Genomic DNA, 26,533 nt, shown 5'->3' with positions numbered 1-26,533 from the left:
TGTATCTCAAAGAAGATGGAACTGCTGCCCTGTGAGGAAAGGCTAAAGAGGTTAGGGTTCTTCAGATTGGAAAAGAGATGGCTGAGGGGAGATATGATTGTGGTCTATAAAATCCTGAGTGGTGTGGATTGGGTAGAGGTGAATCGATTTTTCACTCATTCAAAAAGTAAAAAGACCAGGGGACATGCAACAAAATTGTATGGAAATACTTTTAAACAAATAGGAGGAAATATTTTTTCACTCAAAGAAGAATAAAGCTCTGGAACTCATTGCTGGTAGATGTGTTGATGGCAGTTAGCATATCTGGGTTTAAAAAAGGTTTTGACAAGTTCCTGGAGTTCATAGTCTGTTATTGAGATGGACATGGGGGAAGCCACTGCTTGCTCTGGATTTGGTAGAATGGAATGGTGCTACTAACTGGGTTTCTGCCAGGTACTTCTGACCTGGACTGGCCACTTTTGGAAGCAAGATACTGGGCTAGGTGGACCATTGGTCTGACCCAGTATGGCTATTCTTATGTTCTTATGTATTCATTGAAAATCCACACACTCCCTGCATGGATATGCCAAATGCCCCTATAGAGGCTAATGAGCCACAGTTGGCCCAAAGTAAGTGTCCTGCCACAGGCGGCAAAATTTGTGCAGCTGGCCAACAAATGCCTAGCCCAAAATGTTTAGCTGGATGACTACTAGTGTCAGAAGCTACAGCTGCTGATGCGGTTTATGTTCAGTAGCACAGGCTCAAAGCCCAAGAGGACTGCCTACAGGTGCTTCACAGATTTTGTTTGTCACACTCGACATTAAGGCCTTGTACACCTCAATCCCCCAGGACCAAGCATTGGAAGTAGTAAGAACAGCTTTGGAAACAAGACCTAGACCAATGGAAGTACCTACAGAGTTTCTACTTGAATTAACCAAACTGGCATTGACCAGGAATTATTTTTGGTTCCAAGATTAACTTTACTGGCAGACATCAGGGGTTGCCATGGGTGCCACGTTCACACTCTCTATCGCCAACCTTTTTATGATGGATTTTGAGAACAAGTGGTTACGAGATTCTCCTTTTCAATCATGGACCCCCAGCTGGTGTGATCCCTATTCAGCTCTGTGAGCAGGGAGGAAAGGGTCATGATTCTCTTGGTCTGCCTGTTGCTGCTGTGTCCTGTGTCATGGGCTGTCTTTGTTGCAGTGCAAAGTTATGCAGCATGCAGCAGGTCATGAATATCATGGCAACCTGTTCTGGGCTGTAGAGTAGCTCCCTTCTGGAACAGGTGAGACACCTGAATCTGTTTCTCAGGTGGCCAAAGGTGTAAACAATGATAGTGAGGGTGTTCTTGTGGCTCTCATTATATTCCTCCTCCACCTCATTTGGGGGGTGAACAATAGGAGTCATTAGGCAGGTTTGCTGGGGGAAGCAGGGCTCACAGACATAGTTATGTATTTCTTTGTGGGCCTTGTGGAGTATGGATCATGGGTGTGGGTTCTGAGGGCACGTTGAGGGTGGTAGGGTGGTGATGTAAGGAGGAGTGTGTATAGGGGTTAGGAATCCCAGTACTGCTTACCTAGGAGCCAGCTGCTGGTGATCTCCCCTTGGTCAAGCATGCAGTAGAGTCCAGAATGCTGCAGGATATATGCCTTGTGGGTGGACCCTGGGTAGTGAGCACACACATCCACAATCCCCCCCCCCCCCCCCCCCTGGGCATAACACACAACCGGCATGTTCATGGAGTGATATGATTTTCTCTTCCTATAGGTCTCCTTGTGTGCCTGGGGGGGAGGAGTGATTTGAGTACAATGTGTATGTATTAATTCAGTGATGCCAATGACTGAGGGGAAGCAGTCTATTGCGTACAACTGAGCCATGTTGTTCTGGAGGGCCTGGAAGGTAATATTGTATGATTTGTGGGTGAGGAAGGCATCAAGGAACTGGGCAAGGAAGTTGGAAATGGCAAGGTAGGTGAGGCCTGCATTGACTGCTAGCACTGACTGAAAGGAGAAAGAGGCAGTAACCTTAAGGTGTTCTGGCACTGGATTATTCCTGCGTGTCCTGGCATGGAGAAGGGGTTGTAGCTGGCCACAGAAATGAAGCCCTATCAAAGCGGTACCTGGTAAGGCATTACTGCTTAGTGAGGTCCATAAAGCAGGTCCTGGGCCTAAATACTCTGGAATAGGGGTGCGTCTTTCCTGGAATTCCCCTCCAAACTCATCCACATCCAGCAAAACATCAGCCACAATAGCGTTCAGCATATCCATGATTGACGTGCAGGTGTCCCACCACCACAGATGCAACCCAATAAGCCCAGTAACACAACTGTGCATTCCTTCACCTATTACACCCATTAAGACCCAGCACTCACTCTTCCAGCACCAGCAAATGGTCCTCAAACAGCAGCAACACACAGCACAGTCTCTCCTAGCACCAGCAGACTGTCCTCACACAAACAGCAGCAACACAAAGCACAGTGACAAACTTGGAGTGGACAAATAGAGGAACAATGAGAGACATAAGACAAGCAGGTAGGGTGTTTGAATGGGAGGTTTAGGGGTTTGGGGGCAGTAGGAGTTTGGTGGGGAAATGGTGTGAGATACAGAGCAAGAGAAGGGTGTGGCTGATGGGCTGGCAGGTGTTGGCGAGGTGAGACACGGAGAAGGCAAGGCAGGAAATGTGAGGGTAATAAGGTTCAGACAGGGGCAATCAAACAAAGGTAACAGACCATTTGGTAACTTTCCAGTCTTTTTCACAAAAAATTCCATCTCTCCACTAACCAACTCAGCAAAATCACAAATGGGTCCAAAGACAAGTTTGGTCTTAAGCCAGTTGCTTTTAAATTAGGTCTAATTCATTACATTTTTCTTTCCAGCACAAGGAGCTAATTTTGCTATCCATTATCACAAAAACATACATCATATAAGGCCGCCCACTCTCATAACCTTTTTCTTTTGGCGAATATCAGATATAAACATTTTTTTAAATTATTATATAGTTTAAACGCTTTTGTGGTAGAAACACATCCATTTGCCCCCTATGCCACTTTTTTCTTTTGAAAATGAGCCCCTAAGCGTCTTAGGCAAGTAGTGCAAATACAAAATATCAAGTAAATCTTAAACATCACATTTTGGAAAGACAGTGTGTGCGGGGGTGGTGAAATCAAGAGAACTTGTGTTGCAAATGTCATGTCAGACACAGCTGGTGACCTTTCTTCGTGGTGATGTGTCAGTACCATAATTTACAAGTATGGTACACTAATGAATGAGAATGTCAGTCAGAAAAAGATGGATCATGGTAGGAGTGCTTTTTATAACGCTGTCAAGAAAGATGACTGCTATAGGAGCTCCAAGAAGAAGTGCAATACTTTAATAATTTCACAGTTATAAATATAGTAGAAAACTGTACATTCTCCAGGGGGCGAGCAAAAATCACATGCTGCTTTACATTACCATAATAGGTCATGAAGGCTACATATATATTATAACTGTCAGTTATTACACAGTGGACTTGGGAGCTTTTAACAAAATCCACCGTTTATTTTTTGTATACTATTAGCAGCAACCAAAGAAAAACAACAGAATTTGCTGTCAGAGGAAAACATTTTAAAACTTTAATGAACTTGACCACCACTATCCAAATCTCTGTGTATTTATCATGCACTCTGCTTTTTAATATATTGTGTTTTCAATTATTGTCTGTGTCATTTGCCATCAAAAGCCATTTTGAGGTTTCAAAGAAGTGCATTTAATCAAAGCTTAAGGAGAGAAAGTAAAAATAAAAGAAACAAATAATATCTCAGCAAGAAACAAGAAACTCAACTTTGCCAGCTGCCTGATTTCTAGCTGCCTGACCCATCTTTGGTCTACTCAGTAGTAATCATGTCACAATATCCCAGCATTTATTTTACACATGTCTGACCACATAGAACAAAGTCCAGATTTACAAATATAACTACACGGAAATTAACAAATCATCACTGTGAAGACAAATCTCTAAAATCATTTCAGTAGAATTGCACTTTTAAAATATTGATATTAACAAGCCTATTCAAAGAATGTTTGTAAAAATGCTGTTTAACATGTATTCTAAATTGCAAAATTGTAATGCATATTTGACAAGCAGTGTTATAGGTTAATAAAACCCTTGTTAAGTTCATGCAGCCAGTGTCAATTTAAAGCTGGCTGCATTACATAAGAATATAAAAATTGCCATACTGGTTCAGACCAAAAGTCCATTTAGCCCAGTATCCTGCTTCCAACAGTGGCCAGGCCAGGTCACAAGTCCTTAGCTGAATCCCCAAAATAGTAGCAAGATTTCATGCTACTGACCCTCAAGGATGAGCCATGACTTTTCCTAGATCTACTTTAATAACAGTTTATGGACCTTACCTCCAGGAATTTGTCCAAACGTTTTAAAAACATAGCTACATTAACTTCTTTTACTATGTCCCCTGGCAATGATTCCAAAGCATTGGTTAATTTTTTTCAATCCTATTTGTTTTTTAAAACATGTTACTATTTATTTATTGGAATCTTGTAAATCAGCCTTGAATATCCCTTGATGTGGACTTATGGCCTATTGATGTGGATATTAGGATTTGTTTATATTGATTTTGTCATTGCGTTTTCTGGTCATTATGTTGAGTAGTAATGATTATAAATATTTCAATAAAAATGTGTTAGTATGTGATTTCATGGAGTATCACCAAGTCTGTATTTTTTGAAAGAATAAACAATTGATTTACACTTATCTTTCAATTGACTCATATCCCCCTTCATTAGCAAGCTCAGAAATTCACATTTCAGTCATTTTGTATTATTTGTACATGCGGTAGAAGATACATGAAGGTTTACACCTGAAATTCTGCATTCACTCCTGGAGGCAGGAATAGTGTTCCTTCTATCAGTGGTCCACATCAGCCAGTCAGGTTTGTAGGATATCCCTAATGAATATGCATTACTGAGACTTGAATGCCTGTCACCTCCATCATATGCAAATCTTTCTTTTGCATATTCATTAAAATTGACTATTATGTCTAAATCATTACTACAAAACAATATTAAAATAAATAAAAAAATATATATAAATATATATTATGTAAAGGTGCTCAGTACATTCCCATAAATTCCACCGGAATCAATGATTTTTTGATAACCATTATTGCTTTGTGAGTAATAACATCCAATTTTCTGAAAATTAGTTTCAACACCAAAACATTTTCAATTATCAATCATATATTGCAGTGTAAAACAATAAAAAAAAAACCAAAATTGCAAAAACCTGTACTTATCTACTGAAACCCGCTCACAGTGTAATGTTACATATAATAAACTCTCGAATCACATGGAACTCAATCAATAAGTGCTTCATCTCTCCAGTGAAAATAAAAAAAATAGTGTTCAATCGGATCAAGAAACTAAAGATGAATCCACAGAAATCCAATGACTAGTCTTGTAATTGTAGACAGTTAAGTGCAAAAGATCAATTTGTGATATGTTTCAATGTGACCAATCTACAACCAAATGTCTCTGATGAACTTCCAAAACCTTCAATTCCTCCAACTCCAGTCATTCAACTCTTGATGGAACCATGCTCCAAACTCTACCATCTTCTTCACTACCATAGTCCCTTCTTGACTACCTTAGTATCAGTCTTGACATGGGCCCATGTTTTGCATATAGCATCTTCAGGAGTCCAAACAAGCTACCAAACTGAGATGAAACTTTGGGGCTCATCTTGGCAGCTGGTTTGGTCTCCTGATGATGCTACATGTAAAACATAAACCCATTTTGAGACTGAGAGAGACTGAGACTGTCCTATCTTGATTTGTAGTTGTGTTCTATATTGTTTGGTTTGATTTGTTTTGTAAATCGTGTTGACCTTTTGCTAGTAAAAATTGTATATTAAGTTCTACAAATAAACCGAGTGCTCTCAGTATGGACCCTAAAGTGACTGACTAGGTTAGGAACTGGATGAGTGGAAGGCAGCAACAGAGGGTAGTGGTAAATGGAGCTCACTCTGAGGAAACGGATGTTACCAGTGGTGTGCCATGAGGTTTGGTTCTTGGTACAGTTCTTTTAACATTTTTGTAAGCGATATTGCCGAAGGGCTATCTGATAAGGTTTGCCTCTTTGTGGATGATACCAAAATCTGCAACAGGATAGACACCCCTCTCCTAGTGTGAACACCCCTCTCCTAGTGTGATAGCATGAGGAGGGACCTAGTGAAGCTTGAAGAATGATTCAGAACTTTCCACTAAGATTTTATCCTAAAAATGCAGCGTCATGCATTTGGGCTACAAAAACCTGAGGGAGCAGTACAGTTTAGAGGGTAAAGTAGTTCTGTGCATAAAAGAGAAGCATGATTTGAGGGTGATCTCATGTGATGATCTTAAGGTGGCCAAACATCTAGAAAAGGTGATGGTGAAAGGTAGAATGATGTATAAGGAGGTGATAATGCCTTGTATAAGTCTCTGATGAGCCTCATTTAGAGTACTGTGTACAGTTCTGGAGACCATACTTTCAAAAAGACATTGTTCTGGCCCATTGCATGGGAGCTGATTGTACTGATTGTAACAGACTATCTAGCTTATTTTCGAAGGAGAAGGGCAGCCATCTTCCAACACAAATTGGGAGATGGGTGCCCTTCTCCTAATGGTGACCAAATCGGCATAATCGAAAGCCGATTTTGGCCGGCCTCAACTGCTTTCAGTCGCAGGGCCGGCCAAAGTTCAAGGGGGCGTGTCGGCAGTGTACTGAAGGAGGGGCGGGGCGTGGTTAAGAGATGCCTGTCCTCAGCCGATAATGGAAAAAAAAAGGGCAGCCCTGATGAGCATTTGGCCGACTTTACTTGGTCCCTTTTTGTTCATGATCAAGCCTTGAAAAGGAGCCCGAACTGACCAGATGACCACTGGAGGGAATGGGGGATCACCTCCCCTTACGCCCCCAGTGGTCACCAACCCCCTCCCACCCAAAAAAAAAATTAAAAACATTTTTTGCCAGCCTCTATGCCAGCCTCAAATGTCATACCTAGTTCCATCACAGCACTATGCAGGTACCTGGAGCAGTTTCTAGTGGGTACTGCAGTGCACTTCAGGCAGGCGGACCCAGGCCCACCCCCCCCACCTATTACACTTGTGGTGGTAAATGGGAGCCCTCCAAAACCCACCGGAAACCCACTGTACCCACATGTAGGTGCCCCCCTTTACCATTTAAGGGCTATGGTACTGTTGTACAGTTGTGGGAGTAGGTTTGGGGGGGTTGGGGGGCTCAGCACCCAAGGTAAGGGAGCTATGCACCTGGGAGCAATTTGTAAAGTCCACTGCAGTGCCCCTAGGGTGCCCGGTTGGTGTCCTGGCATGTCATGGGGGCTCAGTGCACTAAGAATGCTGGCTCCTCCCATGACCAAATGGCTTGGATTTGGTCGTTTTTGAGATGGCCAGCCTCGGTTTCCATTATCGGCGAAAACCGAGGCCGGCCATCTCTAAGTCCGGCGATCTCAACATTTTGGTCGGCCTATTATCGAAATGAAAGATGGATGCCCATCTTGTTCAATAATATGGTTGGCTCTTCCCCTTCCTGGGGCCGTCCCCAGAGATGGGCGCCCCCGTTCTATTATGCCCCTCTATGTTACCTATATGTATATATGTAAGAATTAAGCTGTGTTTAATGAGCTCTCTGGAAATTGTAGTCCTTAGGTGATTGGCCCTTTTCGAGTACCTGAGTTCTATTCCCAGTAACTTAAGGAGGAGCAGTTTCCCACCTCTCAGAAAATGCCTATGTGGTTCTCTTGATTAGAAGGACGGCAACTGTTAAGGGTGCCAGCATGTTGAGAGATCTGAACCTCTCCATGCTGAGGCAGTAATCCTACTGCTTGATTTTCCAAGCCTTTTAAATTCATGGTGATTTTTACCCTTAAGTACTTACCCCTTACCAGCAGTGTGAAACTGTCCCCAAAAGAGACCCCTGTCTGTATCAGAAGGGCTAGTCACAGAACAGAGTCAAACTGTATTGACAGACCCCTTATTCCATCACAATTTAATGTGTGTGTGTGTTTTTCCTCATTTTTTGTGATCAACTGCATTAAAGAGAACTAATTGGATTAAGAGTCAGGTCTTTTCTCATGGAGTGTCACCAAGTCTTTGTATTTTTTGAAAGAATGAACAATTAATTTACACTTATCTGTAAGGTTTAAGCTGAATGAATACATAGCAAAAGGAGACTCACTATAGAGTTCATTACAGACATAAACAGGATGGAGTCAGTTCAAAGGGTGGCTAATGGTCAGTGGTCTTTATCATAAAGCATATGGGGACAGACTTAAAGATTTCAATATGTATACTTTATAAAAATGCAACAAAAGGGAGATTTGATAGAGATGTTTAAATACCTCTGTGGCATAAGGGCACAGGAGGTGAGTCTCTTTCAGCTGAAAGGAAACTCTGGAATGAGAAGTCATAGGATGAAAGTTCAAGGGAATATACTCAAGAGTAACCTAAAGAAATACTTTTTTATGGAAAGGGTGGTGAATTCGTGGAACAGCCTCCCGGTGAAGTGGTGGAGGCAGTATCTGAATACAAACAAGTTTAGGACAAGTACATAAGACCTCTAAGACAGAGGAAGGGATATTAGATGTCATAGATGAGTGGATAGCTAGGCAATATAGCCTTTATTTGCACTATTTTTTCTCTGTTTCTATATGTGCAAATCACTGTCCTATACTATTTATGCATTGCTGCTCCTGTACTAGGATCTTCCTTTCCATACTGCTCTCTATATATATATTGACACCAGAGAGAGGGATGGTCTGGAAAAGTAGACACATGAGACAAAACCCACTAATGATGGAAAGAATGTTCCTAACTGTATGTGAGGGGCCTGGATTTGAGCAGTAAAGTAGCAATCTTTACAGAATTACTACATACTTTTGATGCTAAAAAGAAAACAAAAAAAGAGAAAACCTTTGCAAGGGAAAACAAAAAAGGAACAAATGGAGGCCACAAAAATTTGCGTACATGTGGAAAAGATTTTATAAAGTGGATGCTAACATTTGCACAGTGATTATACATGTGCAAATGATTAGAACAATGGCACATAAGCCTATGTGTGCATATATATATATATATTTTTTTTTTTTTTTGTTACATTTGTACCCCACGCTTTCCCACTCGTAGCTGGCTCAATGCGGCTTACATATTGTATACAGGTACTTATTTTTTTTGTACCTGGGGCAATGGAGGGTTAAGTGACTTGCCCAGAGTCACAAGGAGCTGCCTGTGCCTGAAGTGGGAATCGAACTTAGTTCCTCAGTTCCCCAGGACCAAAGTCCACCACCCTAACCACTAGGCCGCTCCTCCACTCCATATATGCACATAGATGTCAAAATTTTACCTAAGCACTATTCTATAAAAACACCAACTTACAAATAGTATATATTTTACACATGGGCATAGTTTGGAGGTGGGGGGAAATTGCCCCTCCAACAAGCTGCCTGTCTGGTATTCCAACTTCCTTCTTCATGGGATCTGGTACCACTGGCTGCCCTTCCACTCCCTGCACAGCTGTCCTCCTTCAACTTTTGGGGCCGCTGGCAGTGTCAGCGAAGTAAGAAAGCACATTGCCTTTGGCAGCCTGGAAGCTTTCCCTCTGTTACAACTTCCTGACAGACCATGGGGACAGGAGGAAGGGAAAGGAAGGAGATAGACCATGGGGGGCAAGGGGGAAGGGAAGGGAAGGAGAGAGCTGACATACAAAGGGGGAAGAGGAAGGGAATGAGAAAGATGCCATACTGTGGATGGGTGGGAGGGGGAGGGAAAGCAAAGGAGTGATATGACAGATCATGAGGAGAAGATGAAGTAGTTTGACTGTTTAATTTGGAGAGGCAAAGGGTAGCATGTTCATTTGCACACATACACCTAATATATATTCATTCTGATTATTTCAATTTAAAAAAATAAACAAAGTTAATAGGAAGCCACTATGTCAAAACAGTGAAGATATGTAGACAAATAGATAGATATAGAAATATAATTTTTTTAACTGAAAATTAGCCGACAATGGGAAATGTCTCTTATTACGTACCCTCTCACATTCACATGAACTAGCAAGGAGAGAGCATACTTCCTTCTCTCCCTTCCCTAGGCCAGACACCAACTTTTCTCATTTCCAAAGCCCAGCTCTTTCTCCCTGTCTCCTTATCCAACAATTCCCTCCTTTCCCCAGTATGGATCTTAGAAATACACAGGCTGTAGATACAGAAATGCAGTATTGAGGAGGCAAAATAGCTGACAGGGATAACAAGTAGTTTCATACCTTCCAGAGTAATGCCTTCAGATTGGTTAGTTCAATGTATTCTAGATCCTCACCTCATACAAAATAGGGGACCACAAAAAACAAGCAGACAAAAACTGATCTTTCTTTTGCATCCTCCCAATTGAATTTTTGACGTTATGTCTCTGTAAATATTTCTTTATATAGGCTTTATATTATTGAAGGTCCAGGTAACTCTCCATGAAATCTCAAGACATAACTTGTGCTCCCTTGTGTGCTATGAAGAAATCATGCAAGTCTGCTGATTATATAAGAGTGAGTGAATTATATTGTTAAAGGTCACTTTCATGCAAGCTGGATACAGCAACCCATAACTTTCTACCAGTTCTTTTAGCTATGGTCATAAAACAAGAAAATCAGGAGCAATACTTTCTGACCATTATAAATTAGTGTCTCAGGTACTTCATCCTGACAGTTAAGAGAATTGCTAAAACCTGTGAGTAATTTACAAATTTTCCCATGACTGGCAGTGGGTAGTTTACAATTTAAATTGGGTACAAACGCACATGATACACTCTTTCTTGCCTCCCTTAGAATATCTGATATTTAGTTTGGTAGAAGCTTTTTAAAAAAGTGCTTTCATATCTGTTTCTGTTAACCAATAGTATGGATAATGATTCTCCGATTTCTGTTAGATAAAGTGTTCTATGACAAATTTCAGTTTGTAAATTGTAAAAATTTTATGCACTTTTAGGTCAATTCTATAAACTAGGCACCAATGTTTGCATGTATATTAGACACACACATGCTTAGAATACTAGTATATACCCATATATATGCACACTTATAAAACAGTCACAACAAGGCTGATGGGAAAAAGGGGGGAGGGACAGCAGATGATGTAAAAAATTCCACATTATTGAACATCCAGGACTTGACACGAGCCGTGTTTCGGCCTACAAGGGCCTTCCTCAGGAGTCACTAAAACATGTATACTCCTGAGGAAGGCTCTTGTGGGCCAAAACACGACTCGCGTCGAGTCCTGGATGTTCAATAAAGTGGAATTTTTTTACATCATCTGCTGTCCCTCCCCCCTTTTTTCCATAGCCCTTGTGGTGACTGTTTTGTTTCTACAGCTACAAACAAGGGTTGCTGTTCTTCTGTATTTTGGTTATGCACACTTATATACATATATGCTAGCATGTTTCCTAAGTGCTATTCTGAAATGCCCACTTAACTTACATAGAAGAGAATTCTATAAGTGGTGCTCAAAATTCAGCACCGGAAAAAATCAGCACTCTTTATATGCTTAGTAACATAGTGACATAGTAAATGACAGCAGAAAAAGACCTGCATGGTCCATCCAGTCTGCCCAACAAGATAAACTCATATGTGCTACTTTTTGTGTATACCTTACCTTGATTTGTACCTGTCCTTTTCAGGGCACAGACTGTATAAGTCTGCCCAGCACTATCCCCGCCTCCCAACCACCAGCCCCACCTCCCACCACCGGTTCTGGCCAGCACCATCCCCACCTCCCAACCACCAGTCCCGTCTCCCACCATTGGCTCTGGCACAGACCGTATAAGTCTGCCCAGCACTATCCCCACCTCCCGCCACTGGCTCTGCCACCCAATCTCGGCTAAGCTCCTTAGGATCCATTCCTTCTGATCAGGATTCCTTTATGTTTATCCCACGTGTGTTTGAATTCTGTTACCGTTTTCATTTCCACCACCTCCCGCGGGAGGGCATTCCAAGCATCCACTACTCTTAGAGCTGATTCGTGTGCCTAACTTCAGACACATAACTTACATCTGCTCATTACCCAATTAAATTGTGTGTGCAGCTTGGACAGGCAAGTTTGGACACCCTATATAGAATCTGTGGGATAATGTGCATTTGTAAGGGGGCATAAACAGGGAAGAGCATTGGTGTGACTCCCACTTACATAATGCTACAAGTTATGCAGGCAACAGTATTACTACTAATAATTTTCTAGATGTGCTGTACATATTATATACAGGTACTTTTTCTGTCCCTAGAGGGCTCACAATCCAAGTTTTTGTACCTTGAGCAATGGAAGATTAAGTGGCTTACCCAAGGTCACAAGGAGCTGCAGTGGGAATTGAACCCAGGTTGCCAGGATCACAACCTGCTGTGCTAACCATTAGGCTACTCCTGCTCTTGGTGCTTTTATTTACACAAGCTCTGTGGCTGCCATAATATTTGAGTCTAAATGTTAGGCACATATATACCATATTATGCTAGTATTCTATACAAAAAGTAAGCACCTATTTTCCTATATAGAATAGGCTCCTACCATATGCTCTATAGAATTGCCCCCTTTGAGGGGTAGCTCCTAACATGTGTTAAGGGACTACTGAAACAATATATGCCCCTGAACAACCATCACACAGCACAATTGTGAAATCCAATTTTAGAAAGACAGTATATACTTGTACATAGCATTAATACATGCAAATGGAAAGGGGGTGTGGTTAGTGTGGGACTAGCATGGGGTTATAATGGTGAAAAATGTAGACAAGGTTCCACTATTTCAGAAGTGGCATATATGTCTGTGATCACCATGATCAACATCAGGTCCAATTTCAGTGAAAGTGACTTAAAGACTCTCATTTGAAAGAGCCTATGGATACTATAGCTTAGGAACCTTCTGTTTCATTGTTTGTCAGTGCATGCAGACAGCCACTGTACAGTATCTATTCATATGGAAGATGTAAGGCTAGAATTTATGGAGGATTCCATGTCTAATGTATGTGCTTACCTCCTGGACTGTCCTTTAAAAGATTCAGTGTACAAAAAGAATCAGTGGCAGGAAGGAACCTAGTATGCTGACAAATGCAGCACTATCTCCAAAATGAGAGCAAGCTTCTATTTGCTGATGACATCTCCGACATGGTAGAACAGCTTCCTCATCTGGAATGCAAGCCTTTCCAAGTATCACATTTGCCTTTCCTCCCCTTTAGGAATGCTTCTTATATATCTTACCTGTTCACAAAGCTACAGGTATTGTTCTGGTATATGTCCTTTGACCTGAGCCAGAGATTACCTCAAATGACCTTGCACAACCAAAACTGCTACTCCTTGGACCATTTCTAGTCCATGCATGAATCTCTCAAAAAGTTGCAATATTCTAACTATGAAGCTCCAGGGGTGGCATTATGGTTTAAAAGGCCTTGAAACCAAATAAACGTGTAGTTCTTAGTTTAAGAAGTGCTTTATAGATCACTATAAGAATTCTTGATCTTAGAATGAATATTTCATCTAGTTATATTTCAAAATTTCTCTCTACAGGGGAGGAGGGATCCATAAGTTCAATGTGCCCCTTAAATCTGTCCTTTTAAGTTTTGTCAGCTGAATACCAACAGTCTCTTCTGTGAATGATTTGGCATATACCCATTAATACATTCAGGGCTCCTTTTACAAAGCTGCACTAGCAATTCCTGCACAGCAAATGTGACAAAGCCCATAGGAATTGAACGGGCTTTGCCACATTTTTATTACATTTGTACCCCGCGCTTTTCCACTCATGGCAGGCTCAATGTGGCTTATATGGGGCAATGGCAATGTGACTTGCCCAGAGTCACAAGGAGCTGCCTGTGCCTAAAGTGGGAATCGAACTCATTTCCTCAGGACCAAAGTCCACCACCCTAACCACTAGGCCACTCCTCCACTGGAGTGTGGCCTAATGGAGTGTGGGAATCACTAGTGTGGCTTTGTAAAAGGAGCTCTTAATTCTGCTATGAGTATACAACTTTTTAGGGGGTATCAGATATGTTGAAATGTGTGTTTGTTTATTATTATTATTTGTAATTACATATGTTTATATATTTATAAATGAGGTTTTAAATTAGGTTTGAATGGATATTATGTATTTTTTAAAGAAATGTGTATCCAATTCATAGTAAATTATGACTAAATGTGAGCATAAATGCAGATATACAACCAATAAATGCAAAAAAAAAGGTTATAGGACAATTCTGTAAACTGGTGCCTAGAAATATGCATCACTTAATTGTGTCAAATCTGCCACAATTGACAAGTGCCTATGTATATTAGGCACTATTCTGTAAGATAGCGCCTAAGTGCCGTAGTGCCTAACAGTAAGTGAGGTATACACATGGTGAAAATCCACTGCTTATTTCTAGGATAAGCAGCATAAAATGTACGGTTTTAGGATCTTGCCAGGTACTTGTAACCTGGATTGGCCACTATAATTTTTGGTGAGAGAGTGAGTGCGCCTGCTCGTCGACTGATAGAGGTGCCAAAATGAGTGTCTCCTTACCTTCCCAAACCCTAGATCTCTATTCCAGACCATTGACCTACTCTCATGCTCGTTGGATGGAAGATGTAATGGTATGAGATATGAGCTGAGTGGAGGCAGTATAGAGCACTGAAAGAGAAATACGTTTCCCTGTGACCAAGGTCTGGGTTGTTGCAGACCTGAGCTAGTAAGGGGTGAGACCCGGGTTACACTGCTATACTCACCCATCCTGACTTCCACTCACACATCTTCTACGACACTACTGAGACACACTTTCAGTCAACTCCTCCACACAGGCATGTATGAGTTTACAAAGAGAGGAAAGGGGAAATGTGCCAGTGTGTCTCACTGTAAATTACTTTACTTTATGAGACCAATTGTATCTTCAGAATGCTGAATATTTTGGGGGTTGATATTCAGCAAGCTTTAAGAGGGCAGAATAGGCTCCTAGCTGTTTGAATCACAGTGATTGGGTCAGACACCGATATTCTGCAGTACAATTCGTCAGTGCCACTGAATATTGGCTCTCCTGAGTAGAATCCGAGCAGTGCTGAGGCATTCCAGGAACAGAATCAAGGAGGAGCTGGCAATTATGAAGACATGAGCAACATTCAGTGCCATGTCTACACAGCTAAGAAGCCAGATAAGACCGCACAAAAGGCAATCCTATTTTTGACCTCTTGGCTATGTGGGTGCCAATACAAACAAGAATATCACAAAGAAAAAACTCACTCCCATGAATTAACGACAAATTGAAAAAAAACTAAAAACCCAAACAAGGAGACTTGAACTTGCTTGGAACAAAAAGAAAGATGAACAAACATTCACTGCTTGGAAATTAATGTTAAGAAAATACAAATATACCATCAGGCAATCCAAGAGGTCATATTATAATTCCAAAATAGGACAAAACCATAAAGACTTACACAAGTTATTCCAATTTGTACATAATCTTCTAGACACCACACCAGTTACCTTAACTAAAACGGATACCCCATCAGCAGATAAATTAGCTACCTACTTCAATGAGAAAATCATTAAACTAAGATCCACCTTATCAGCTAACTCCTCCGACTATGTAAAATTCATTGACGACTTAGACCCAACAATCAATGAGTATCCAGCAGATCAAATTTGGACAAATTTGTATTCACTAACGGAAGATACTGTCACCCAAAAGATAAACAAATTCACCAAATCCCACTGTAAACTGGACGCATGCCCCAGCTACTTAAAATCTGCCCCCCCCCCTCGTTTCATAGTAGATCTCACCTCCTACCTGAATCACATGTTTCAACATGGATCCTTTCCCACGGATAAAGGAAATATCCTACTAACACAAATTCCCAAAGACCAGAAGAAAAAACTAAATGATATATCTAATTATCGTCCAGTGGCATCCATCCCATTGGTAGTCAAGCTGATGGAAAGCCTGGTAACTAAACAACTTACCAACTACTTGAACAACTTCTCAGTATTGCACACATCCCAATCTGACTTCTGTGCCAATCACAGCACCGAAACAGTTCTTTTAACACTCATGACCAAATTTAAACAAATTATTGCAAACAGTAACAATGTTCTTCTTTTACAATTCGACATGTCCAGCGCATTCAACATGGTTGACCATGGTATCCTATTAAACATTCTTGAATATTTTGGAATTGGAGGTAATGTACTGAATTGGTTTCATAGTCTCCTAACGGCAAGAACATACTGGGTAATATCTGAATCGATCCTATCATCACCATGGAGACCTGAATGTGGTATGCCACAAGGATCTCCGCTTTCCCCGATCCTCTTTAATTTAATGATGTTACCACTAGCCAGATCCTTATCCAACCTAAACTTTAACCCTTATATTTATATCTCATATAAAAATGACTTGTCTGAAATTGTAGATAAAATTAATCTCAGCTTCCAAGTTCATGGGCGGATGCATTCCAACTGAAACTCAACGCAGAAAAAACACAATGCCTTATATTATCATCGCAGTATAATAAAATCAACTATACCAATAAAAATATACTAAATCACACTCTTCCTGTTGCGGACAACCTGAAACTCTTAGGTGTAACAATCAATCGTAACCTTAGTCTAGATAACCACGTGAAAAATGTTATAAAGAAAATGTTTTATGCAATGTGGAGGCTTAGACAAATAAAACCTTTCTTCCCAAGAGAGACATTCCTCAAACTAGTGCTTATTGGTATTGAGCCATTTGGAATACTGCAATTCCTTATATGCGGGATGCAAAGCTCAAACCATTAAGAAACTCCAGACTGCTCAGAACACCGCAGCCAGACTGATATTCGGAAAGGTGAAATACTATAGTGCTAAACCCCTTAGAGAAAAATTACACTGGCTTCCACTAAAGGATCGAGTTACATTCAAAATATGCACCTTAGTTCATAAAATTATTTATGGAGATGCCCCATCTTACATGTCAGACCGCATAGATCTACCAGAGAGAAACAACAAAAATTCATCACATACTTTCTTAAACCTACATTATCCCAATTGCAGAGGACTTAAATACTAATCAATACATATATCTAGCTTTTCATACATCTGTGCACAACGATGGAATGAATTACCAACCACTATAAGAAAAACACGCAACTTGATGACCTTCCATAAACTACTGAAGACTTACTTGTTCAAAAAAGCTTACAAAATGGATCCCTCATAACGATCTGACTCCTAAACTACACCAGACACAATTTTATATTGGAACTCTTTTATTTTGCCTATTTTATTTACACCCTAATTATTGATAATCATACCCTGTCCTGATATCATTATGTTATGTTGTTATCCATTTATCCTAATTACTGACAATTATACCTTGTCCTGATATCATTATATTATGTCGTTATCCACTTACCCACTTCTTAATCAACATAATTTTCATATGAACCTTAATAGCAATAATTCTGAAATTGTTCTCCGTTAATATGATTGCCATAATATTCCTATGCACCTTATCTGTTATATATACTCTGATTCTCTATTCCATCAATGTGATTGTAGTTGTATTATATTGTAAGCCATATTGAGCCTGCAAATAGGTGAAAAATGTGGGATATAAATGCAGCAAAATAAAAATAAATAAATAAACACTGAATATATGCTGGCACCTGCATAACTATCAAGTTGCTGCCTGATGTTTTGATCCCCCAACCTACCCCTGGATATATCTTCCCCAACCAAATCCCCTTCTAGTCGTCCCCTTTGCAATCTTCTCTTCACCCCCCCCCCCCCCCACACACACAGGTCTGATTTCTCCTCCATCCCTCCCCCGAGGTTCCAATCTCATTTGCCCTTATCTGCAAGGCTGACCCCTTAGTTATAGTAACCCAAGACTACCATTAGGGATCAGTGCCATCATTTTGAACCTTGACCCAATGGGACAGTACTGGAAGGGGGGCTGCATCTACGCCAATCCATTAGACTACCTGGGGGGCGGGATAGTTGGAGGGGTGATTCCTAACCTACAAGGAAGTGGGGGGGTTGTAGAGGAGATCAGAACCAAGGGTTGGGTCACACTGATTAGTCCCAGCTGATATTCATTTGGGACATAGATAAGTGTCTTATTGCAGGTCCCTGCTGAATATCATCCGGGAGCCACACATGTGCTGGTGGCTGGCTTCTGGATATGGCCCAGCATTGAATATCCAAGTCTAAGTTAGCTAAATATTGACCAGTTTGACTCAAATAATCAAAAACACTTAGGATAATGACAGTCTTTATTGCAATAATTGCCCTAGGCAGCCCTATATACACAAAGTGCTGCTGAAAATCTTTATGGACCACTTTGGCCCCAGGTTTGAACAAAAAAAATGCACTTACGTTGGCACTACTATCAACCACATTAATGGTTTAGAATATCAGTCTTATATTTATCAAAATAGGTACTTGTTAAACACATAGGATATGCATATATAAAATAAAAAACATATCAGTCTTTCCTTGGGTTAGAGTTTCCCCCTCCCTAAGGTTACCAACAGAAATCAAACACACGCCTCCCTAATAAATACATTATAAAGGTAAGTGAGAAAGAAGGTACATATTTAGGTACAGTTTTATAAAGACACATAGAACTTATGTATAGCAGTTCTCTGTATAACAGCCTGCCTTCCTTTCTGCATGGATATGAAATGTTGCAGGATGGCTCGTGCCAGTATATATTACTATTCACTTAAATTTTATAGGCTGCCTTTCCAGCATCTAATCAGTTCTGAATTAAAGTAAAGAAAATTAACTCTGGCTGATAATGGAATCCTATGAATACATTTTTTTTCTATCATGAAGAGGTTTAGAAAGACAATTTGAATAATAATAAAATCAAGTTTGCTCTGCCTGTTTACTCTCTCGAGGGGAGACTGACTGGGGGACACTTATTTCAATCATTTTAGGAGTTTCCCAGAAGAGAAAGTGGGGCAAACTAACGTTATTATTATTATTACATTTTCATTTCTTTCTTTTTTTTTTTTTTTTTTTTTTAAATCCCTCTATGATGTAAATTTGCAATCTGAGGAACAAAATCTCAAATAATAATCTCAAAAGATCTTTTTACTACAGCTTAGCGTGTGCTAATGGACATTAGTATGCACTAAGTGCCACATGGTCCATAGATGTAGAATAGGAGCATGCGGGACTCAGCGTGCACTAATGTCCGTTAGTGCTCGCTAAGCTTTTGTAATAGGGCCCCTTATTTAGATGCCATTCTTACTTTTGGAAAATTTGTAGTAGGTGGGACTTTCTCCCTCATATACAGACCCATAGCACACCTGCTTCCAATGCTTTTCCTTCGAGTTGATTTTTTTTAGAGCCTTTCAGTTTTTCAGCTCCTGTAACATTGCTCTATGGAACCACCTAATTCCATCTATGAAATGAGCACCACAGCTGGGCTTAACTGCTCTCTGCTTTTGCCAGAACCTCTGCCACTGGAATACATGCAAGCTGAGGAATGGAGTTGATGGACTGTGCCCACATGTGCATTAGCATGCATGTGAATATCAGCCAGTGGTATATGGTGGACACAATATTCAAAACAAGTTACATTTTCCACTGGCAGGCAGCTAATATATAACTCACTTAACCATATATTTTCAAGTTACTATCAGGCTTATTTTCGAAAGAGAAGGTCGCCCATCATTTGACAGAAATCAGGAGATGGGCGTCCTTCTCCCAGGCTCGCCCAAATCGGCATAATTGAAAGCCGATTTTGGGCGTCCTCAACTGCTTTCCGTCACAGGGACAACCAAAGTTCACTGGGGCATGTCAGAAGCATAGCAAAGGCGGGACTGGGGCGAGCTTAACACATGGGCGTCCTCGGCCGATAATGGAAAAAAGAAGGGCGTCCCTGAGGAACACTTGGTTGACTTTACTTGGTCCTTTTTCTTATTTACGACCAAGCCACAAAAATGTGCCCTAAATGACCAGATGACCACCGGAGGGAATCGGGGATTACCTCCCCCTACTCCCCCAGTGGTCACTAACCCCCTCCCAAAAAATTTTAAATATTTTTTCCAGCCTCTATGCCAGCCTCAAATATCATACCCAGCTCCATGACAGCAGTATGCAGGTCCCTGGAGCAGTTTTAGTGGGTACTGCAGTGCACTTCAGGCAGGCGGACCCAGGCCCATCCCCCCTACCTGTTAAACTTGTGGTGGTAAATGTTAGCCCTCCAAAACCCACCACAAACCCACTGTACCCACATCTAGGTGCCCCCCCTTCATCCCTAAGGGCTATAGTAGTAGTGTACAGTTGTGGGGAGTGGATTTTGGGGGGGCTCAGCACACAAAGTAAGGGAACTATGCACCTGGGAGCTTTTTCTGAAGTCCACGGCAGTGCCCACTAGGGTGCCTGGTTGGTGTCCTGGCATGTCACGGGAACCAGTGCACTATGAATGCTGGCTCCTCCCACGACCAAATAACTTGGATTTGGTCGTTTCTGAGATGGGCATCCTCGGTTTCCATTATTGTACTCCTGTTGTCCCATTCTTGAAGGTCCAGTGTTGCTTTTTTCTTTTGGTTTCTCTGTTTGTATACTGTATTACCCTCTCTGCCTGTACTGTACTTACTGGTGAGGGATGACCTTCAAGAATTGGGACAACGTGTTGAGCTATTCGGAAGAAAGGCTGCACAACTTCATGCAAGAACCAGCATTTTTTGAAGATGAGGATGAGGAATCCCTTCAGGATCAATGGAATCAACTTATTGACCTCAGACAAAACTCTGTCAGATGTGAATTGCATTATGCAACATTAATTCAATATTGTAGAGTCCAACGCATCCCAAGAGGCCTTAGAATCAACAAGGAGCCTCAGCTCTTTAGAGACAATAAACCCTTTATTGAAAAATGGTGTTCTATCTTAAACAAGTGCTCTCTTGATCTAATGATACTCCTTATTGAAACATCCAAAGAAAAATTGGATGATAACAAAAATGAAACAAAAGAAAAAATAGACATTCTCAAACGAGAAGATCCAAACTTTGACAGCAATGCCTCAGCACTTGATACAAAACTAGATAGCTATAAGAGGGATATCAAAAAGACCAAATACGACAAATACAAAAGGGATGAAGAAGACTATAAACATGGCTTTGTCTATCCATGGGTCAACAAAATTAAACCACCATCAACCAGAATCAGGAAAAGACATCATAGAAAACCATCTACCAACCCACACACCACTGAGGATCGTATGATGGAAAGAAATTCAGAGGAGGGCACAAGCCACAACAGAGAAAGAGCACGCAAAAGAATACGAAATGACTCAGATGAACTCTTCATCTCACCATGTTCCACTCCTATCAATGATTCCACTCTGATACCAGGTAAGCAAAGTAGTTCCACTTTTTTAGACACACTATGGGATACGAAATTCAAAAAGAAAAAAGAAGAGAGATATTACTCTCAACATCCACAGTATCAACAATACAAGACCAAAGAAAGGTACCAAGAGTACCAACACCATCAAATTCCCAGGATGGAATTTCGAGGAAGAGGGAGAGGACGCGGCAGAGGAAGAGGCAGGACATACTATCAACGTCATCAATCATACAGGAATTAGATATTCCAATCATTAACCTCTCAAAAAAAACCTTAACCAATGCAGAAATATCAGTTCTTAGAAAAGGATTGAAATTTGTCCCCTCATGTAACTATGACCCGTTACAGACCAGAATTGATTTGAACAAATTTGAAAGGAAACTGAAGATCCAACATTTTTTCGGGGATAACTCCACCAATCCAGATCCTTCAATTGTCAAACCCCCATCGAAATGGCTTCCCCCAGGACCTGTCGACCCAATTATATCAACATTCATCCAATGTGTTTTAAGAGACATTGAGACATTAGAAAAAAAGAAAAAAAGACAGTTCTATAACCTCTCTACAGCTGAAAACAAAGCACTGCATGACCTGAAAACCAACGAAGAGATCACAATAAAACCAGCAGATAAGGGAGGTGGAATAGTCATTCTTAATACAAGTGACTACATTAGAGAAATCAATCGCCAACTATCCGACACTCAATATTACCATAAACTGGACAGTGATCCAACAGAAGAACTTCAAAAAGAAATAAATTTTTGGGTCAATTTTGGGTATGATTCTGGTTTCCTCACTAATAAAGAAAGAGATTTCCTCATTACAAAACATCCTGTAACTCCTATCATATACACCTTACCTAAGATTCACAAGTCTCTAACTGACCCCCCAGGAAGACCCATAGTATCGGGTATAGGCTCTGTTCTGGAGCCTCTCTCCATTTTCGTGGATACTTTTCTCAGACCCTTCATCCCGCTAGTGAAATCCTACATTAGAGATTCTTCCCATGTGATCAATCTGCTAGAAGAATATGATGGCGACCTTTCAGAATTAACTATGGTCACCTTGGACTTGGAATCACTTTACACTAATATTCCACACCAACCGGTTTTAAACATTATCACTGATGTACTAAACGACAGAGAAAATAATCTAAGAGTACCTACGGCTTTTATCATTCAGCTGGCATCTATAGCACTGCAAGAGAATTTCTTCAGTTTCCAGAAATCCTTTTACAAACAGATAAAAGGCACAGCGATGGGAGCAAGCATGGCTCCCGATCTGGCAATACTCTACGTAGCATTTTTTGAACATCAATACTTGGAAGATCACCCCTTTAAGGAGGAACTTAAGTTATGGAAACGCTATATAGACGATATCCTTATCCTTTGGAAGGGGAACACCGCTAGACTCGAGGAATTCCATGGTTGGCTAAATAACCTCAATCCACACTTAAAATTCTCTATGAAATACGATAAAGAAGAAATACCATTTCTAGACATACTTATCAGAAAAGAAACATACTATTTCACAACAACAATATATAGGAAACCGACCGACAAGAATCATTTTTTGCATTTTCAGAGCTTTCATAACAGGAGTTTGAAAAAGAATCTACCATACTCACAATTCCTCCGATTAAGAAAACTTTGCAGTAACTACGACGACTTTGAAAATCAAGCAATACCTATGTCGGAAAGGTTTCTCTCAAGAGGCTATCCCGAGGAACACGTTAATAGAGGACTTAACATGGCAAGAATGGCAGATAGAGATACATTGCTACAGGGCCAAGTACAAAGAAAAAATCCTGACATAGTATGCAACCTTAGGTTTTCAAACCTGTCATCTGATATACAGAGAAGTTTGAGAAAACATTGGCACATCTTAGAGAACCTAGACTGCTTCAAGAATAAACATCTAACTGTAGCGCACACGAGAAATAGAAACATTAAAGAAATTGTGGCTCCTTCTGCCCTGCCTACCACAAGATTAACAGCTGAACCTCCAACTGGACACAAACCTTGTGGGTCATGTTCGGTATGTGCATCCTCTATGAACATTAGCACTTTTATACACCCCACCACAATGAAGCACTATCCATTGAATCATTCATCAGATTGCAATACAGAGGGTGTAATCTATTTAATTCTGTGTCCTTGCAACCTGATCTATATAGGAAAAACAATTCGAAAAGTGAAAACTAGAATGATAGAACACAGAAGCAACATCAGACGTATGGACACTTCTGCACCATTGGTAAATCATTGTCTGGAACAATCTCACAGCTTCGCCGACCTCCGTTTCTGTGTATTTAAGGTTATATCAAAACCATGGAGAGGTGGAAATTTAGACTCAATGCTACTTAAACAAGAGCAAAAAACCATCTTTCAGCTGAATACACTACATCCAGTAGGACTTAATGCAGAACTGGACCTCACAGTTTTTTCTTGATTCTTGATCCTTATCCTTTTATCCTGTAATTTTTTATTTTTTACTTTTATCATTTCATTTTTTCAAAATTTAACCTTTCAACCCTTTCTTCTTTTTTGTTGTTATGTTTCAATAAGGAATATCAGATTGACAGATTTACATAGATAACAATTTTTTCATTTTTAAAAAAAGAACATTTCCCTAAAACACTGTTCATTCCTTATTTCATCATCACCCTATGAAGCATCGTATTCAACCACTTATGTAACAAATTATGATTCCTGATTACTGCTTTATGTTACTATTTATTATCAATTATTATATATTTTCTTTTTGATAAATTGATTTAATGTCAAGCAACCTATACTCAGTACATTATCCAAACTATGCCTACGGCTACCACTGCCCTACAACTGTTTATGTTAATATGCACTATTCACTTTGACTGATAACAATTACAAATGTATATATTATGCCTGAAAGCACCTCAAATGGTGCTCTGTCTCCTTTAAAATTCATCTCTGTAAAATATGACGTCATCACGCCAACGTCTTAATGACGTTCACTCAACCCTTCACAAACGTCTTTTCCTTGGCGTCTTTCTTTTGCCGCCTTTTTTTGTTACTTTATATACAAAGAATCAGACATTAAACAACCTTTTATCCTTTCGGATCGAACAGGAGAAGGCTCCTTCGCCGGAGCCCCTTTTACTCGCGCTATAGCGAAATTAATGCAAGCTACCCAGGCTGTCTTTAAAGGTAAGAAGTTTTTCAAACAGCCTCACCGGCAATTTTATCTCTGGGCTTTTCTCTTTCATTTTTTATGTATATACTAAAAGCGAGGCACGATACCTGTAATAAGCCAACTAAATACCGGGTTTCCCCTCCAATTATTAAAGGGTGCATTTTCAATCATTAAGAAAGGCACTGTTTATTTCCACATTTCATATATTTAAATACTAATCCTTCCTTAAAGGTGCCATGAGTACTTGCCGCGTTTCCCTAAAAACAAAAGTATATATAATTTTTCAACTCCTATCTATTCACTTTGCAGGCACTTACAATCTGAATTCTGTACGATCGCTATATCCACAATTTGGTAAGCCTGTTATAATGATATATTTTTTATATACATATACATTGCCAATTACACTGATGACGTTGCAGCTATCATATATATTGAGATCAGACAAACTACATTATTCTATCCATTAGAACCACCACATGATACAAGCCTTTTAAAAAAACATATAAATATGATTAGTTCCTACATTCTTGAATGTATATCTGTATATATATGTGTATATATGTGGACATATATGTCCATCACTATTTTTTTTAAAAATCCTTCACAATATATATATTTTCATATAATTTACATATTTTAATCTTTTCATTACATGCCTGCCTATATTTTAAAATCGGTTGACATTATGTCGACTTATATTTTAAAACTTTAGAATTTATTGGAGCTGTCTCTATGAATATCATACGGTTGCTGGAACATTATAATTTTATGCAGTTTATTGAATCAATATAATTGTTTGTAACATTAACATGTTATTATTATTATTTTTTAACTTTTTATATATTATTTATGCTTGAAGTCAACACGATGCTGCCATCATTTATTTTTGTATGTTCTATTTTATTGATGTATTTATATGTTTTTATTAATAGACCCCTGAGGCAGGCGCCTTTTTGGCGCCGAAACACGGCCCATGTCGGGTCTTTGACTAATAAAGTACTCCTGTTGTCCCATTCTTGAAGGTCCAGTGTTGCTTTTTTCTTTTCGAAAATTGGGTACGACCATCTCTAAGGTCAACCTAAATGTTGAGATTTGGGCATCCCCGACCGTATTATCAAAATGAAAGATGGCCGCCCATCTTGTTTCGATAATATAGGTTTCCCCGCCCCTTCGCGGGGACGTCCTGCGAGGATGCCCTCAGGAAAACTTGGGGGCCCCATTCGATTATGCCCCTCCATGTGAACATAATCTGCCCATTTACAGACTAACAAGTATAGTTACTATAGAATGGGATTTTGGAAAGAATGTACAAAAGCCAACAGACATCCACTGAGAGGTGTGTGACCTAGCAAAGCGTGACAAAGTCAAGGAATAAATGTCCAAGTGGGTCTGAAATTGCCTCTGAAAATGGACAGCCAAAAACACCAAGCAAAAATAAGCATGCCTAAGGGTTTATAATACAGAAGTAAAGTTTGCTTTGCTTTCCCAACAGACTTTCACTTTACTACAGATGTTTTTAGCTTAAGAACATAAGAATAGCCATTTAGCCCAGTACCTTGCTTCCACTAGTGGCCAATCCAGATCACAAGTACCTGGCAGAATCCCAATTAGTAGCAACATTGCATGCTACCATTGTGCATCTCAATAACAGACTATAGACCTTTCCTCCAGGAACTTGTCCAAATCTTTTTCAAACCCAGATACACTAACTGCTGTTACCACATCCTCTGGCATCTCATTTGCTTATTACATTGGAAGTGAACTAGAAAATTAGCTCAAAAGCAAAATAATCTACACTGAAGCTTTAATATAGATTTTTAGCACATGATATCATCTTCAATGAGAGAAACATATTCAAGACGGATGATCAGTAATGGAGGGCCAGTGACACACACTATTGTACATCCACTGCAACAGCCGCACAAGGCCTGAAGCTTCTATGTCCCTGTCCATATGACATAACACCTCCTATGAC

Source organism: Microcaecilia unicolor, chromosome 1, assembly GCF_901765095.1.
Source record: "Microcaecilia unicolor chromosome 1, aMicUni1.1, whole genome shotgun sequence".
Lineage (NCBI taxonomy): Eukaryota > Metazoa > Chordata > Amphibia > Gymnophiona > Siphonopidae > Microcaecilia > Microcaecilia unicolor.
The sequence above is the reverse complement of the archived record's forward strand: the minus strand, read 5'-3'. Positions refer to the sequence as shown.